A 19,810-nucleotide genomic window follows, 5' to 3' on the forward strand; every position below is an offset into this window, starting at 1 on the left:
TATACCAGTCCTTAATTGCTTATAGACAGCTGTATTGATAATTAGTGAGGTTAGGAGTATAAAATGCCCAAGGATCTGGAGGCGGTACTTCTGATGAAACAGCCCCAGGATTGAGGCTGAGAAACGCGTCAAGCATTCCTCCCAGTATCCCGTCTGGTATCCTGCTTCTTGCTATCACCAGAGACTACAAGCACGTCCCCGAACGGCTCCCGCTATAGGCACGTCTTTGGCGGCTCCCGCTACATCACTGCAAGTGAGCGGTTCATGGTTTGGATCCTTACGTCTCTGATCACCGTCCCGAGTGTTCAGTCCACCATCACACTCTGCTCTCTTCTACTCCCTCGGTGCCGCAGCTAAGCGGCGTGGGCAGCCGGCGCCCACCACTTGAAAGGAATTACCGATCAATTGCATTCAGCAGAGGCTGGGGTAAGCACAACACGAGACTGTCAAAACAGCGGTTTAAGCTTAAATGTCATTGTGCTGTGCATTGAATTGCGCTAATTAAAGCCACTCGTTAAAAGCCTTTTCTAAATATGGAATAAGTATTGGGAGCAGATATTTATAAAGTGGACAAAACAAACGTGAACTGTTCATATATTCACACTACGGATGGACTTCCAAACCTATAAAATCATCTTATGATCTTATACGTCCAATTAGCCCACATGTGGAGCTTTCAGCAAGGAGCTTTTTATAATTACAAGTGCTGCATTACCATCTGAAGCACAGGTGGTTATATTGTTTTAGGGGAGTTTTTTAATATGTCCACCATTTGCTGCTACTGTTAATTTAAGTCATTGATGCTTGCTATATTATATATGCTGTGTCATCAAAGTTACAGGATACCAGGTTTTATTCACTAACTCGTGATTATTATATATATATTTTTAATAAATTGTGTAATACTTTCAACGACAGCGCTTCTCTATGTTTTTCACAAATATTTAACCACTCTAAATCTCACAAAGGGCTACTGACAGTGTTTTTTGGTTTTTTTAACCCCCGAAGGACTTTTTTTTAGTACAAGTTCCTACCTTTTGGTTTACATAGATTACCACACACTGTCCAAAGGGTGATGAATAAAGTAGTGCCCATTAAGATGACATACAGTAGTTATACACTCACAAGACTGGGATTCCTAAGGTTGAGGCAGTACTGGCCTCATTGAGATCCATAGGTTTCACAGACTACCCTGAGACATGTGCAGTAGCCCTATGAGAAGCTAAGTAGGGATGGCCGTCGACCTCATTGATGGTTTGTGGCCAATGTCGAATGCTTTTGCCATCGATGGGAGAGAACCAGATGGTTTCCCTCAATCGATGGCACAGCATAAACAATTTTTTATTTTTATTTTGCAAGGTGTCGGGACACGGAGCATAGCTCCGCCCTTGACACTGCTAAGCTCTGCCCCCATTTTTTGATTAATCCATGGTGCCCAGCCAGCGATGGTTTGCCATATATGGTTTATGTACCATCAATGGTTATCACCAATGGTGTCATTGATGGCAACCATCAATGGACGACCCACGATGGACATCCCTAAAGCGAAGTATTTGGATTACATAGTTGGACAGGGTCAGGTGAAACCTCAGATAGGAAAGGTTGAGGCAGTCAAAATTTGGTGGACAAGTGGACAAGTCCTGAGTCAGTATGTCTGGGACACTGGACTGGTGTGTCAGCAGCACTGGAGCAGATGGATTCAGCACAGCACTGAAAGCACACAGTACAGCACTGAGAACAGAAGCAGCCGCTGAAGTGTATGAATGGAGCACAGCACAGCAGCAATCACTGTATCTTCCATGCTGCTGTGTACTCTGCTCAGCTGTGCTGCTCCTGTTGCCATCGACTCCAGTGTCTTCTATAACCTCGTCTTTGTAGCAGTTTGACTGTTCCTCACCAAGTTTTCAGCCTCCTACACAGCTGTTTCTATTTCACTTAATGTTTCATACAAAATGTCATCAGCCGGCGTCAGATCTCTTATGAGTTTTGGATTCTATATAAGACCCCCATGGCGGTGGTGGTGATTCTGGCACCAGTTCCACTTTTCCACACTGCTGCGTGCTCTGCTCGGCTGTGATGTTCCTGTGTCCATCCAATACAGTGACTGTTACTTTGCTATGCTCCATCCACACACTCCAGTAGCTGCACCTGTGCTCAGTTCTATGCTGTCCATCCACTCCTGTGCTCTCAGTGCTGTGTTGTGTCCATCCGCTCCAGTGTTGCTGATGCAAATTTCTAGTGTCCATCCACTCCAGTGCTGCCAATGCACCTGTGCAGTGTCCATCCGCTACAGTGCGGCTGAAGCACCTGTCCAGTGTCCATACGCTCCAGTGCTGCCAATGTACCTGTCCATTGTCCATTCGCTCCAGTGCTACTGATGCATCTGTCCAGTGTCCATCTGCTCCAGTGCTGCTGATGCACCTGTCCAGTGTCCAACCACTCCAGTGCTGATGATGCACCTTTCAAGTGTCCATCCTCTACAGTGCTGACGATGCACCTGTCCAGTGCCTATTAACAATTAATTACAATTTTATTTTTTTAAATAGTTTTTTTTGCTGTACCCCACTGTGTATCTATAATGTACAATTACTGTGACTCCACAGGCTGTATCCCACTTTGTATCCTTAACATACAAGTAATGTGACTCTGCAGGCCATACCTCACTGTGTTCACATAAGTGGTGTGACTCTGCAATGTCATTTATGAACAAAGTATAAAAACAAGTGAATACAAAGTAAACATTTTTTGTGTGCTGTACAGCACAGTGTATCCATAGCATATAAATACTCTGGATTCCACAGCCCATACCCTATTGTTTAGCCATAATGTATAAATACTGTGGACTTAGCAGTCTGTACCCCACTGTGTATCCATAACATGTAAATACTGTAAACTCTGCAGGCTGTACTAAACTGTGCATCCTTAATGTACAAGGACTGTGACTCTGCAGGCTGTACCCCACTGTGTTCACATAAGCGTTGTGATTCTGTAGTGTCAGTTGCAACAAAGTTTTTAAAAATTTTTAGTAAAAATTGTGTGTGCTGTACCTCACTGTGTTTTTGTTCATATTCATATAAGCACTGTGATATCCTGTAGTGTGAGTGGTCATTTGTGAAAAAAGTAGTAATGAAGATATATTGTCCTATTGTTTGTAAAATATCTTCTTGTTTGTCGATATGGATAATGATCAGTTGAGAGAAGGACAGAAACCACATATTAGCACTGCAGCTGCTGCCACCAATTATGGCGATAGTAGTCCTTCAACATCATCTACTAAAGCTGATATCCAAGGGCATACATGGTTTAAGTTAGGGTAGGCATGTCCAAACTGCGGCCCTCCAGCTGTTGAGAAACTACACATCCCAGCATGCCCTGACACAGCTTTAGCATTCACTGACAGCAAAACTGTGTTAGGGCATGCTGGGATATGTAGTTTCACAACAGCTGGAGGGCCGCAGTTTGGACATGCCTGAGTTAGGGCATCTAAAATTAGAAAACAATATACAGTGGTAAAGAAAAAATATCTCTACTAAAGGGAATGTTTGGTGCAGAAAAACATAAAATTGCCAACATGCCATTCACCACATGAAGTGGCAAGGAAAAGCTCAGGCCTTGGCCTTTATTTATGTGTGGTGGTTCTGCACCTGTCAGTGAGGCATCTTCTTCTGCCTCTCATGATGATGTAAGCCCTTCTCACTCAGCGTCTAGAAGAGGTGTAAAAATTAAAACCACTAAGGCAGTAGAACAAACTGTGTTCAGAAACATCACAAATCCCTGAGGAGAGTTTAAGTGTGTCCCCAAGTGCTATGTGTGAGCGCGACTTTTCTGATACTATACCCATAGAGAAGCCTCCTTCCACCATTTCTGTAACCTCTGCAAATGTGTGGATGAGCAGTACAAGTAAACATGACCAAATCGTACCATGGGCCCAATTCAAGGTTGATTACAAAGTCAAAATCTTCCTCTAATGGGCACAACAATGATCACTGCAGGTGGGGCAGATATAACATGTGCAGAGAGAGTTAGATTTGGGTGGTTTACATTGTTTCTTGTCTAGGGTAAATACCGGCGGCTTTATTTTTACACTGCAATTTAGATTTCAGTCTGAATACACCCCACCCAAATCTAACTCTCTCTGCACATGTAATATTTGCCCCACCTGCAGTGCACATGGTTTTGCCCCACAGAAGATTTTGCTTTTGCAATCAATCTTGAATAAGACCCCAAATTTAATCTCTGTTCAATTTACTAAACAAGCAATTCATTGGCTGTACTAGGACATTAAAAAAACAACAATTATTCGCCTAAAAAATGCCATTGTACCTATTGTCCTCTAAACTATAGATATGTGGACAAGCGGTAGTGGGCAAACTAAAGATTACATGACTGTGACAGCCCACTGGGTTGGTGAATCACCTTCAGCAGCAGAAACAGCAGCAGCACCTAACAAACAATGCCAGCTCATTCAGGGGCAGGTGCTTTCTGTATCACCGGCTTCACTAAGAGGCATACTGCTGACAACCTGTTAGAAATACTAAGGAATGTCATGGCAAATTGGCTTACCCCGCTTGGACTGTTCTCAGGATTTGTGATTTCTGTTAATGCCATAAATGTTGTGAAAGCATTACAGCTGGTGAATTCCAACATGTCACATGGTGGTACCGAGTTTTTAAAGAAATGACAGGGGTGTGCAGGAGATGTCTGTGTCCCAAAAACTTTCAGGACATTTTTGGCATTCAGCAACAGCATATAGGAGATTGTAGCAGCTGCAAGAAGAGTTCAATTTGCCCTGAACACTAACTGAAGCAAGAGGTGGTAACAAGGTGGAATTCCACCCTTTATATGCTTCAGTGGATGGAGGAACAGCAAAAAGGCATCCTAAGCTAGACAACAAGCTATGATATTAGGAGAAGACCTTAGTCCAGTGCAGTGGGGAATACTTTCCATTTTGTGCAAGATGCTGAAATTTTTCAAAGTAGTCACCTGTAAAATGATATTACCAGCTTTAGTCAGGTGAGTCTCATAGTTAGACTTTTGGAAAAGCAGCTTGAGAGATTGAAGGAGGAGATGAAACTAAGGCCCTCATTCCGAGTTGTTCGCTCGCTAGCTGCTTTTAGCAGCATTGCACACGCTAAGCCGCCGCCTACTAGGAGTGAATCTTAGCTTTGCAGAATTGCGAACGAAAGATTCGCATAATTGCGAATAGAAATTTCTTTGCAGTTTCTGAGTAGCTCGGGACTTACTCTGCCACTGCGATCAGTTCAGTCAGTTTCGTTCCTGGTTTGACATCACAAACACACCCAGCGTTCGCCCAGACACTCCCCCGTTTCTCCAGCCACTCCTGCGTTTTTCCCAGAAACGGCAGCGTTTTTCCGCACACACCCATAAAACGGCCAGTTTCCGCCCAGAAACACCCACTTCCTGTCAATCACACTCCGATCACCAGAACAATGAAAAATCCTTGTTATGCCGTGAGAAAAATATCTAACTTTTGTGTAAATTAACTAAGCACATGCACTCTGCAAACCTTGCGCATGCGCAGTAAGCGACTAATCGCAATATAGCAAAAATCGGCAACGAGCGAACAACTCGGAATGACCCCCTAAGAGATTCTGCTAAATATGTCACACTTGTAGATCAAGTCCTTTATTCACTTTGCCATGGTCCAAGGATGTTCAATATCTTGAAATTGGATCACTACATTGCTTGAGCCTAGGTTTAAGTCACACATCGTGTCTTTCTTTCTAACTGACCCAGATCTTAAGAGATGCTAAGAGCTGCTGGTGAGAAAGTTGGTAGCTCAAGTGGCACATGATATGATGATTCCTCCTTCAGTTTCTGTCAGTTGCTGTTGCCAGGAAGAAACTCAGTTTTCCCAATAGACCCAGTGGTTATGCAGAGGAGTCAACACAACATTTTGAAATCTGTCTGGTCAGGTCTTAAAAAATGTCCCAAAATTATTGACACCTGTACCGTAACTCCATCTAATATGGTCACTATCCAAAGAATTGTGGAAGATTATTTAAGGACAGCGTAAAAATAGGCATGTCACTGAGTCCCTTTGACTACTGAAAGGAAACAAAATACACTTTGGAGGTCCTTTTACAAACTCGCTTTGCATTACTTAAGCTGCCCACCCTTCAGTTTGTAATCAGAAAGTGGACCGAGCATGTGGAGAGCTGACAAATATATAGTCATAAAAATATATATATTTATTGAATTAGAATAAACAGTAGTAATAAAAGGACATTTGTATAGTACATAAATTACTAAACTCTGAAAACACCGTAGATATTTTCAAACAAATTATGCACACATAGTTATATCAGATTTTTGTTCCATTCAGCAAATAGTGATGGTATTGTTTTGGCTGATTAGTTACAATATATCTCTCCAGAGTTTCCACTCTATATGCCATAGGAAATTAGAAACTTAGTATCAGTGCAGAGGCAACATGATTCCTTTGAAAAAGTCACGTGATCGTGATGAAACGCGTTAGTCTCCTTCCCCTTTTTTCAAACTCTGATCACCGAATATCTCATCCACGGGCATATTACCCTCCACACCAGAGGAATTTCTACTTTCCTTCTTTACTAACAGCGGTTCCTACGGCTCCAGCCAGCACTGCCGCACAAGCATCCTCCGCTATTAGCAGACAAAAGCAGCAGCTCCGACGGCTCCAGCTAACATTGCCGCACCAGCACCTTCCCGCTGCTAGCGGACACCAGCAGTGGCTCTGACAGCTCCAGACAGCGCCACCGCACCAGCACCTTGCTATAGGTAGCGGACACTGAAAGCTGCTCTGACGGCTTCAGCCAGTGCTGTCACATAAGCACCTTGAAGCTAATTGCAGACACCAGCAGCGGCCCCAATCAGCGTTGGTGAATCACACATCTTCCATCAGCCGTCATTAAAGTGGGCAATAAAAAGGATTTTACCAGCCCACAAGGGAAATTACTGGTGTGTTCCCTCCTTTCCATCTAAGAACGCTGCCATTATAAGGAAAAACCTGGGTCTGTGTGTTGGTATCGAATTCCTCTCCCATATACCCGTCGGATCTGCAGTCAACTCCACTGAGGACGCTCGGTGTCAATTAGCCCACAGGAGAGGTAATCATTATCTACATTTTTTGACACACTAGTATACTGCCGAGACTTTCTTAAACACCATAAAGTGCATGTTGCCTCTGCACCGATACTAAGTTTCTAATTTCCTCTGGCATATAGAGTGGAAACTCTGGAGAGATATATTGTAACTAATCAGCCAAAACAACACCATCACTATTTGCTGAATGGAACAAAAATCTGATATAACTATGTGTGCATAATTTGTTTGAAAATATCTACGGTGTTTTCAGAGTTTAGTAATTTATGTACTATACAAATGTCCTTTTATTACTACTGTTTTATTCTAATTCAATAAATATATATTTTTTATGACTATATATTTGTCAGCTCTCCACATGCTCGATCCACCTACAATACCCTAAGCGCAGCCATTTGTTCTTTTGTTTTAACTTGTTAATTTGGCACATACACAGTGCTTTTAGGCAGCACTTTAGTGTTATTGCACTCTGGTACCTCATTTAATTTAGGTGCTTATAGCAGTTTTGCCTTTCCTGCGATTGGTGTAGAAGGCTACTTCCTTAAAATGTGGAAAAGATGATGTTCCTCAAAATGAACTGGAAATTCCACGAGGATGACCGTTCCAGCAATTACATCAAAGTACAGAGATTCTATAATGGTGGATTCCAGCGGGGATGAATTGATATTGTGTGGGGATGATGTTCACACTGATGAAGATGAGGTTGGTAATGACAATGACATCTTGCCACTGCAGAGCTGTTAGCTCAGCTGCCTTAAGCCCACTGGCAGTTTGTTCTGTGAAGGCCAAAACAAACCAAGCACTTCACTCACAAAAGTGTCAGCCCCTGTCGCTAAAGTGCTTGGTTTGTTAAACTGTGCATGTCCTTTTTAATATCTAACATAATGGTATATGGGAGGGCCCACTTTTAAATTCAGGCACTGCTGTGTGGCACTGTTTCACAGACGTGCTATAAACTGCCATTTGTTTGTGCCACTGCTTTGTCACTTAGTAACCAGCCAAAACGTACAGCTTTTGGCCTAAACAGGATGGTTAAAATTGACTGGAAATTAATGTTTTTGAGGTTAGTAATACTGTTGGAACAAAAAAGTAAAAAAATGATGTGATTTTAGCCTTTTTTTGTTATTAATAAAAAAAATCCAAATCCAAAACCAAAATATGCGAAGGTGGTTTTGTCAAAACCAAATCCAAATACAAAATTATTACAGTTTCAAAACCAAAACATGGGGGTTGGCACATTAGATGGACATTATCTCCTTATTAAAGAAATTGAGTGAACTCCCCCTTCTTGAGGACCGTGTCGGACTGGGGCATAAAGGGCCCACCAGGGAAATGTAATCTCAGGTGCCCACTAAGGGGCGCTGCCTTTTGCTGGAAGGGGTGTGGTCATATGACCAGAGTGGAGTGGCCAGCCATTATAGGCATAGTATATTCTAGTATAGTATATAAAGAAAAAGAGCTCTACTTCACTGCCCACTTCAAGCTGTTGTGTATGCGCCTGGGTTATACTGGGAGAGAACAATAGTATATGCACCTGGGTTACACCAGGAGAGAGCAGTAGTATACAGTATGTGCCTGAGTTACACCGGGAGAGAGCAGTAGTATATGTGCCTGGGTTACACTTGGAGAGAACAGTAGTATACACTCCTGGTTTCCACCAGGAGAGAACAGTAGTATATGCACCTGGGTTACACCGGGAGAGAGCAGTAGTATATGTGCCTGGATTACACCGGGAGAGAACAGTAGTATATGCGCCTGGGTTACACTGGGAGAGAGCAGTAGTATATGCGCCTGGGTTAATCTGGGAGAGAACAGTAGGTACATATAAAAACCCCAGTATAGTGCGAGATACAAATAATGACCCCAGTAGAGTGCCAGATACACATAATGACCAGAGTATATTGCCAGATACACAAACACCTCCAGTAGTGCCAGATACGCATATGGCCCCAGCAGTGCCGGATACACATATGCCCCCAGCAGTGCCAGATACACATATGCCCCCAGCAGTGCCAGATACACATACGCTCCCAGTACTGCAGTGCCATATACACATATGCCCCCACAGTGTCAGATACACATACGCCCCCAGCAGTGCCAGATAAACATACGCCAACAGTATTGCAGTGCCAGATACACATATGCACCCAGCAGTGCCAGGTACACATTTGCCCCAGCAGTGCCAGATACACATATGCCCCCAGTAGTGCAGTGCCAGATACACCTATGCCCCCACAGTGCCAGTTACACATATGCCCCCACAGTGTCAGTTACACATATGCCCCCCCAGTGCCAGATACACATATGCCCCCCCAGTACCATGTACACATATGCCCCACAGTGCAGGGTAAACACATTTCCCCACAGTGCCAGTTACACATATGCCCCCCAGTGCCAGTTTCACATATCCCCCTACAGTGCAGGATACACATATGCCCCCCCCCCAGTTCCAGTTACACATATGCCTCCACAGTGCAAGATACACATATGCCCCCGCAGTGCCATTTACACATATGCCCCCCAGTGCCAGTTACACATATGCCCCCCAGTGCCAGTTACACATATACCCCCCAGTGCCAGTTACACATACAGATGGGTCCACATTTATCTTGACTTCTTTGCTGCGCCTAGGCACACTGTGGTTTATTAACATAAGATTTCATCTATTGTTCTCAGCTGCAATACAATACAGAGAACAATACATCATGGGATTAAGGGGGTCATTCCGAGTTGATCGCTCGCTGCCGTTTTTAGCAGCATAGCGATCAGGCTAAAAATCAGCTGTTCTGCGCATGCGTATGGGCCGCAGGGCGCACGCGCCAAGTAATTTCACACAAAACTAAGCAATTTTACACGCTTTTCAGTCGCTCTGCTGATCGGTGAATGATTGACAGGAAGTGGGTGTTTCTGGGTAGAAACTGACCGTTTTCCGGGAGTGTGCGAAAAAATGCAGGCGTGTCAGGCTAAAATGCAGGAGTGGCTGGAGAAGCGGGGGAGTGGCTGGCCGAACGCAGGGCGTGTTTGTGACGTCGAACCAGGAACTAAACAGTCTGCAGTGATCGCAATCTAGGAGTAGGTCTGGAGCTACTCAGAAACTGCAGGAAAAGATTTTTGAGCAATTCTGCTAACCTTTAGTTCGCACTTCTGTTAAGCTAAGATACAATCCCAGAGGGCGGCGGCTTAGCGTTTGCATTGCTGCTAAAAGCAGCTAGCGAGCGATCAACTCGGAATGATTGATTAAGTCATTACAGCAGTGGAATAAGTCTGACTGACCTGGCTCAGCTAATCCTATTAAAGGCCAAGATAAACATGGATCCATCTGTATGCCCCCCCCAGTGCCAGTTACACATATGACCCCCAGTGGTAGTTACACATATGCCCCACAGTGCAGGATACACATATGCCCCCAGTGTCAATTACACATATGCAAACACAGTGCAAGTTACTCACTGCCGCCACTGCCCGGCCTCTGTTGCTGCTCCCGCTGCTGCTCCCGTGTCTGTGTGCTGGGGAGGAGAGCACAGGGTGCGCCTATCCTGCCCCTCAGTCCGACTCTGCGTGGAATCTAATCCCCGCCGCCACCCGGCTCTGCTGATGCTCCTGTGACGGGGCCGGGGAGGAGAGTGCAGTGTGTGCCTCTCCTGCCCCTCAGCTGACTCTGCCAGTGTGTGCTGACTCACTCTCTCTCGGGGGCCACTGACGGCAGCATGTTACTATAATTAGGCGTCTCCTCGCACCACGGCGCTGCTACCCGGGCTCCACATTATTACAGTAGGCCCGCCCACACACTAAAGAGGGCATGACACCAAAAATCAGTGGGGCCTACCGGTGGTTTCGGTGGCTCCCCGGTGGGCCAGTCCGAGTCTGCTCGAGGATGAGGTTTATGTTTATGAGCTACCGCTGTGGCTCTTATTCCCAGCAGGTCCTGGACATTGCTAGGCAACTGGGATGTTCTTGTACTTCCACCAAGCGATCCCTGCCATTTGCTTAGCAACCAGGATGTCGGTCAGCTGCAGTGAATTCTGGGTCTGTGGCTCTCTAAATAGCTGGGACTCGTGTGTTATGTGCAGTGTTGCAGCTGCATGAACTTGTTTCATTAAAGATGCCTCCCTTTATGGCTGTGCTGATGGGGGCTGGTTTCTGTTTCTGTCACTCAGAACAGCTCTCCAGTGCCGGTTATGTCTTGTGCCTTGTCATAAGCTGCTGATCCCCGTTTCCAGATCTTGTGCGAATGTGCCTGTCTGTAGATACTCATCCTTATTATTCACCATTTGAGTCCTAAGCTTTGGTCTGTCTGTACCTATATTCAGTCCCAGTGTGTGATAACCCTCTGTCTGTTATCCCAGTGATCCCATACTCAGCCTGCAAAGTGTACCAACTGCACAGTACCTGCATACCATCTCTTCTGTGTCTACAAGCCATCTGCACAATGCCTGAATTCTATCTCACAGTGCCTTATCTGCCCACTCTGAGACCCTGGCCCAGCCCTGACCTTAACCCTCTGTGCTACTGTGTATCCATTTACCCTCAGTTATACTCCAGCTCATTATCCTCTGGTTTCCAGCCTATTGTGTGAGCCCCTACTGCTAGAGATATAAGTCCAGGTGGCAACCTAAGTACCGATGTGCATACTGTGCACTAAGGTAACAGCGGGGCACTGTTGTTGTCAGAAGACCCTCTCACCAGCTCTAGGGGTCTCACAAATAGTGCTGGAGTTCCCTAACAGTTTGTTCATGCAGTGTAGATGTCTGTAACTTGTATACAATTATACCACATGATATGTGTATTGCTGCAGTTCGGAGATTCCTTACATGACATCCCTCTTATGCTGGACCACATGTGGGTTTTATCTTGGCACTCTTGCATATGATTTTGACTAAATATTTTCTTATTTGATGGTAAATTGTATTTGCAGTTTGTTGGCTGTGTAATGGGGTCCTCTGTGGCCCCATCATATGAAAAACATATTTATGTTCTTTGTTGAGCAAGAAATATTCTTTACTGATCCTCAAGTGTCTGAAAACCTCAAATATTTCACATGATATATATAGATGATCTATTGATATTGTGGAAGAGTACAAAGCAGTCTTTCGCAGTCTTTCATTGACGTTATAGAGAAACAAAATTTAAATGATCATCCTATTAAATTTACATATAATGTCAATAAGAATGATAATAACTTTCTTGATGTGGAAACATCTATTAATCAAGGTAGAGTTGTAATATCACTGTACTCAAAACCTGCGGATCGCAATAACCTATTACATATGAGTAGTTATCACGCTAAACCTTTGAAAAGATAATTACTGTTAGATATTGCATATCAGAAGGATTACTGTGAATCCTGATCTTGCAGACCAGCAGGTGGATGAGCTAATTGAGATTTTTTTTTACATAGGGGGTTATCCATTGAACCTTTTACAACAAGCTGAACATAAGGTCTTAAAATTAGACTGTAAAACATTGTTAGAGAAAAAACAGGTGGTTAATAATCAACACTTACAAGGCAAAACCATGCCTTGTAAGTGATTGCCCCTTTAAAAAAATATGAGATCATCCAGCATCCTACACCTCCGGCGATCTCCATTACATCACGCCATTATATTGATACGCTGTGTAATATTGTAGTAATTCTTCATGTATAGCAGCTCTGTTACTTTGTATTTATTATTTGTCTATTATTTGTACTTTTTGTGTTATCTTTCATGTTTATCTCTAGTCATGGTGATGGGGGTGTGCCTTGATGGTGATAGAATGCAGATGGATTGCTGATCCTTTGTGATGGCATCATCAAGGCGGTGCCGAGTACTGGAAGTTCGACTTCCTGGCCGGCGCACAGTGTGCACATGTTGATGGGATCTTTGTAAGGTGAGAGTTATGTTTGTTTATGTATCCTGATGAAATAGTATAAACCATGAAATGCTGTTGTTATTTTTATCTGTGTTGTTCCCAGAGTGCTGTACATTGGAGATGTATACTGCTGCTTATATATATATATATATATATATATATATATATATATATATATATACGTTTTACGCAGGTATAGAAAAAAATTCTGCAAAGTGAGAATGCTTTAAAAAATAGAAGTGTTAATAGTGAAAAATGCATAGTGAAGTGAACAAAAGAGAAATCTAAATCAAATCAATATTTGGTGTCACCACCCTTTGACTTCAAAACAGCGTCAGTTCTTCTAGGTACACTTGAACACAGTTTTTATTTCTTGATAAAAAGGACGCAGATCCCTGAAACGTGACCTACATGTTGACTATGTCTCCAGTGATACTTTATTGCTTAGACTCTGCCATCCAATTGCTGCTGCTATTTGGAATATACACAGGAGAGGCACCGGTGCATGGTATATAAGAATTAAGGAGTAACAGACACCAACTGAGAGATATATATATATATATATATATATATATAATTTTTCCAGGAAAAGGGCACTCAATGCATCAGAACTTAATATTTAATTTATTCACTTCCAGTGAGACAACTTTAAAATCCACAATGATGGCTCAGATCAAATGAAGAATTAAACAATCCAAACTTTCATAAGCAATAGACATGCTTCTAAAGTCCATCATGATAAATCAATGCAATGTACATAAAAAATCATGACTTACCAGTCTGTCGACTTCGGTCATGAAATGACCGTTCAAGTCTTCTGCACCATGCCAAAGACCTCCATTGCAGCCAAGAACCATCCACAAACAAACAGCCAGATACTAGCTTTAAAGTGCATAATTACCAAAATCACTGCAGGTGATCAGCCATGCTGTCCACAGTTCCGGCGTGCGCTCCACCACAGTGCTCATGCACCACCCGCGGCCAATGCTTACACAACATTCTATTGTGTCATCAGAGTGTCAGAAAGCATACCTATCCACGGCTTCATTGCGGCTGCAATGTTATGTGTACAGTATGTTTATGTATATGTATGTTCGACAAGCACTTTCAATATTGTGACTTCACTGGACACTTTGGAAATTGTGGCCAAGAGCGTTCCATGGACAGCAGCTGGGGGTTAATATAATAGCATTTTATCATGGAATATATAGGTTTATCTAGCTCATCTATCTGTGGGTGGCAGCTTTGCTAGACTGTTCCCCGGCAGGTTGTTTCTATCTGTGTGCAATGACAGTGCATGTTCCACGGTTTAGTAAACAGTGTATAGGCATTGTTGGAGCCGTGATGTCCTGGCTGTGGAACACAGGGTTGAGCCTGTGTAACGCAAGCCTAGGTGTCCATGGTTACCGCTGCCTAAGGCTGGTGTCCCGGGCACTGACGTGGTGACGATACCGGAAGTGATGCATAGAGTTTCCTGGAAAGATGATATATTCTGGACGGCTGAGGAACAGATTAAAGGGAGCACCATGGAATATAAGGAGTATGCATTGGTTTACAAATAGTACATGTGGGGTTGCAGTATTTACAACCCATTAGAGATAGCACCTCATCATTGAGTGTCATTGGGATATCTAATACTTCCAGGACTTTGTGAAGTGCAGTACTATTATGTGCTTGGTATATTGTGTGTGTCTTATGTAAGTTTTTGTCTTGGTTGATTTTTATTGATAGCAATTCAGTGATTTCATATGTAATTCTACAGTTTTCATCATTGGAAATTCCATCTGGTCTGATTTTCTATAGTGCACATGGTTTTCTCTTATGCGTTAACATGTCACAGGGAGCTAGGTTGTTGGATGAACTACTGTTGGAAAGTGCAGAAAATGTACAGATCAGCTTAATTGATGAGGATGCAGATTGGGTACTATTTGAGCAGGAGGAGTTTGGCCAGGTGTCAGCAGATAGTGCAGTTGATCTATATTCTAAATTATTGCGATTAAGTAAACGTGAAGTTGATCTAGTCCTCCATGGTCAGTTCTTGTCAGACTATTACCGTCAGAAGAAGATTCCTCGGGAATTTTGAATTCACAATGTCCCTACCATTGGATGTACCAATCCTAGTTTATGTAGTAAACGGTGCGGAGTACTAAACAAGTGCTCCTTGGATTTCATTTTATTGGTAGTGGAAGAGGTTGGTAATGAACTGATATGGACAAGAACTGACCTGGAGGAGTTTAGAGCACATTCACACCCAAAATTAATAGAAAATAAAAGTGACAAATGGTTGGATAAACTCACAGTGCATAGAGCATTACAGGAGAGATTTAATCACTTAAAAATATATACATGTTAGAGACCTTGTAGAGTGATTACCGTAATCATACTGTATACAGATGGTTAATGGGGGACACTAACAGAGTGCCTAGACAGCGGATTTTCCATTGTAAACATAGATTGCCATTTACTGTGAATTCCTCATATTCCTCCTCAGAGACTGAAAACAATGAATCCTTGCCTCCTAGTGGCCAAACGTTTTTAGGGGCTAGAGTGGACCCCACGGACACAGGAGGCAACAAAGGAAGAAGGGGCTCATGAGGATGGGGCTCGGCAAGAAGGGGAAGAAATAAATAATGACCAGCAATGTGTTTAATGCAGGCATTCCCAACCACGGTCCTCAAGGCACACCAACAGTGCAGGTTTTAGTGATATCCAGGCTGCAGCACAGATGGTTAAATCAAAATAACTGAGCTACTAATTAAGTCACCTGTGCTGCAGCCTGGATATCACTAAAACCTGCACCGTTAGTGTGCCTTGAGGACCGTGGTTGGGAATGCCTGGTTTAATGTATCTGAATATGTGTTGACTCCAGCGGAAGAATCTGTACTGGCATTAGGTCTTCCTTTTGTACCGACATTTAAACGTGAGGCTTTTGACTTGCAGGTTGACATGTATAAAATGGGACACAAGTTGCATCTTAGGGAGTAATTTAAAGATGTAGAAACACCAGTTGAGAATAAAAATACATTTGTCATTCATAAATCCAGTAATTCTGATCCTTCCAGTACCAATTCTAGCATAAAAACCTTTTTGAGAATGGTTGAGGGCGATTTTGTTGATATGACTAAGGAATCTCGTCATTATCAGAACATCTGCCCGGAACAACAGAAGGCTATTAAGACACTTCAGGACAATCAAGAGATAGTACTCCGCACAGCAGATAAAGGAGGGTGGGTAGTTGTACTGGACCATCAGTCTTATGATGATGATGTGAGATCACAGTTGGCTGATAGTCAAACATACAGGAAAATGTCCTACAACCCCATGTATGAGATTAAAAACAAGGTAGACACATTTTTGGAAACTGGTCTTTCAGGTGGCTGGTTGGATGAACATATAGGAACAACACTGATGGTTGACCATACTGTCTGTCCTGTTTTAAATTGTATTCCCAAGATCCACAAATCACTTAAAAGACCACCGGGCCGACCTATTGTGTTGGCAGAAAAGTCTGTTTTACAGCCACTTGCCAAATATATAGACTTTTTATTACAACCCCTTGTTGTGCAGATTAAAATCTATTTTCATGATACTGGAGATTTTCTCAACAGGTTGAAAGAGATAGACATGTCAACTCAAGATTATGTATTTGCAACAATGGATGTCTCATCTCTCTACACTGACATACCTCATCTGACAGTTGTTGTAGCGGTGAAACAGGCACTATTGGGTTTTGAGTTTTGTGGTCCGACGATTGATTATGTGTGTGAGATGATTATGAATATACTCACGTTGAACCACTTCCAATATGGTGGGCCCTTCTATGTGCAGAATGCTGAGAACACCATGGGATCTAATTTGGCGCCTGTTTATGCAAATATTTATATGACGCAGTATGAGAAAAGTAGCATCTACCCCAGGTTTGGTCCCAGCATTCAGCACTATTATAGATTCACAGATGATATTTTCATCATTTGGGGGGCACTAAAGACAGCTTTTTGGAAATGGTTAGCACATTGAACAGTTTAGATAGTCCTATTCGATTTACGTGTAATGTACAGTCTGACCAAATCTAATTCCTTGATGTATCAGTTTTCAGGAATAGTAATATGTTGGGGACAACATTGTTCCGTAAACCCACTGACAGGAATACTATTCTACATTCCACTAGCCATCGCCCAAAATCTCTCAAGGATGGACTCCCCATCTCCCAATTCCTACGCGTACTTAGAAATAACACACAAAGTGAATCAGCTGATGTTCAATTACTCCAGATGGCCGAGAGATTTGAAGAGAGAGGGTATGCACCTGGTGTTATTAAAAGGGCACTCAGAATAGCAACACAAATTTTCAAACACGGACAGAGGGAGAGTACATCCATACTTACAAATAGGATGGTAGTAACCCTTTAGAATGTAAGCTCTCACGAACAGGGTCCTCTTCCCTCATGTGCTTATCCATTGTCTTACTTTAATAATCTTCAACTGCACCAAATCCAGCAGTCTTCTGCCACCTGATACTTATTCCTGTGTCATCTGCTGATGTAACTATGTTTATTTACCCTTTACTTGTCCTATATTGTCGTCAACGTCAACTGTAAGTTGCTGTTTTCCTGTTTTGATTATTTGTTTATGTACTCTGTAATTGGGTTCTGCGGAACCCTTGTGGCGCCGTATAAATAAAGGATAATAATAATAATAAATAGTAATAATAAATGACCCAGCATTTGCTCAGGCACTTAAGAAAAACTGGCTGATTGTAGGAACAGATAAAATTTTTAAACAAATTGGAAGTAAGCCTTTAATTTCATATGCACGGGGGCCAAATTTAAATCAACTACTGATGCAACTGACAAAGAACTTTAATAAAAATTCACAACAGTCATGGCTTAACCCTAAAAAGTTTGGATGCTATCGCTGCCTGGGGTGCACGACATGTAATGGTATGCTAACTGGGAAAATGTTTGCTCACCCACATACTGGAAAGAAAATTCGGATAAAGCACCTTGTCACATGTATGACCACTCACCATGTGGGCTATATTATGTGAGACAGACCACAACCACATTTCATGAAAGAATGGCTAACCATTGCGTGTCCATCAGACAAGCCCTTACCAGTAAACAGAGTGATACACCTGTGGCAAGACATTTTTTGGAACAAGGACGTCAAATTTCATTGCTTAAAAGCATGATCATTGATCACGTTCCAAAATCAAGTAGGGGAGGTGCCTGAAGATGAGCACTCCTTCAGAGAGAGGTCAAATGGATGTTTAGATTGGACACTAAGGCACCGTGTGGCTTGAATGAAAGCATACATTTCCAGTGTTTTTTTGTAGATTGTCTCGTGTCTCTGGTGTTTTCTGTAGTGTCCCGGGCACTGACGTGGTGACGATACCAGAAGTGATGCATAGAGTTCGTCTCACTGTGAGTCATGTGACATGCAAGAGCCGGAAGTCCAGGTGCAGCCGCAATGAAGCCGCGGATAAGTATGCTTTCTGACACTCTGATGACACAATAGATTGCCGACAATAGATAGACACGACAATGCCGGTGCACCAGGGATATTCCCACTCGTGGGTGTCCACGACACCCATAGAGTAGGAATAGATCCCATGGCGAGCGCAATGAGCCAACAAGCATGCACCGTGGCGAGCGCACAAGCCCGCAAGGGGACTCTTAGCACTCACCCCTCTGCTGGCATTCTTGCAGGCAGGATGCCGCTGTCGGGATATTGACAGCCAGCATCCCGTCTGCCAGGATAACATATGTAACCCCTTACAAGGCATGGTTTTGCCTTGTAACTGATTGCCCTTTAAAAAAACGTCCGAGTTCGGTCTACATCTCTCACAGCCATGAACTCGGGTGTTGTGACATCTGGCCCCATGTGTTTTGCTGTGGCTGTAGGAATTATGGGTCTCATTCAGAGATGGACTTATATTGAAATACACAGGAAGGATGTGAAAATATGCTGATGCAGCAGGAGGCATTTGAGGGAAAAAGCCACCTCCTGACAGCATTGTAGTTCTAAGATGCAGCACTGGATCATCTGCGAGAACATTGGCAATCCGAATATCCCTAAGGTTATTCAGATTGGCTCTCACAGGTCTGCAGCCAAGGCCAGGAAGTCTGAGTCGGAAGACGCTGACTCTGAGCTCTGTACTTCCAGAAAATGGGGCAACTCTGCCCAGCTCCGCCCACTCCCCACCTGACCAGCGCAGCAAGGTGAGCACCATGTACTCTTGACACTTGGTATGCATTAACAGGTCAGCAAAAGTTAAATAGAAACTTTTAGTAAATATATAATATAGTTAACATTTAAGAATTTTAAACTGTAAGCCCTACCTTTATTTTAAAAAATAGAGGATTTCTAGAATTTAATGTTCCATTCCACTAGCAACACAGTTGTCATAATAATTATACATGAAAGATCTACAATTTGTCACAGTTACATATAAATCAGCAGATTATTTACTTACAAAATAACAATGCCTAAAATAGTTGCTCCTGTACTGCAAACATTATCTGTCATTATACAAGTTAGAGCTTTATGCTGGTTCCTGAATATCTCTCCTGGTCAGTGTAGTGGATGCCAACAATGCAGTCCCAATGTTACTTTAATATTTGTGCTTGGCATAGTTGTTTGGTAGTGTTGTCTCAGGCACTGTGTCCAGACACATATCTAAATATTGAACAACTTGTTTCCAAATCCTGTTATGTTAGCATAGTTTCTAAGAAAACTGAAATATTATATAACTAATTAGTACAGAGATTATTCCTAATGGTTTTCTGTTTCTTTGGAATTTAAGAACCATAACAACAACAACAACAACAACAACTCCTATAACATCATGGCTCAGA

At 42.9% G+C, this 19,810-nt stretch overlaps 1 long non-coding RNA gene across 1 annotated transcript in view; it reads right to left on the bottom strand.

The window, feature by feature from the left end:
• Nucleotides 1-14,376, bottom strand: part of LOC135057783 (uncharacterized) — a 133,867-nt gene extending 119,491 nt beyond the window's left edge. Inside the window, exon 1 of the long non-coding RNA XR_010244361.1 lies at nucleotides 13,731-14,376. This is a non-coding gene — a long non-coding RNA (uncharacterized LOC135057783). The remainder of the gene's footprint in view (nucleotides 1-13,730) is intronic.
• Nucleotides 14,377-19,810: the final 5,434 nt, after the last annotated feature.

This window comes from Pseudophryne corroboree, chromosome 3 (assembly GCF_028390025.1).
Source record: "Pseudophryne corroboree isolate aPseCor3 chromosome 3, aPseCor3.hap2, whole genome shotgun sequence".
NCBI lineage: Eukaryota > Metazoa > Chordata > Amphibia > Anura > Myobatrachidae > Pseudophryne > Pseudophryne corroboree.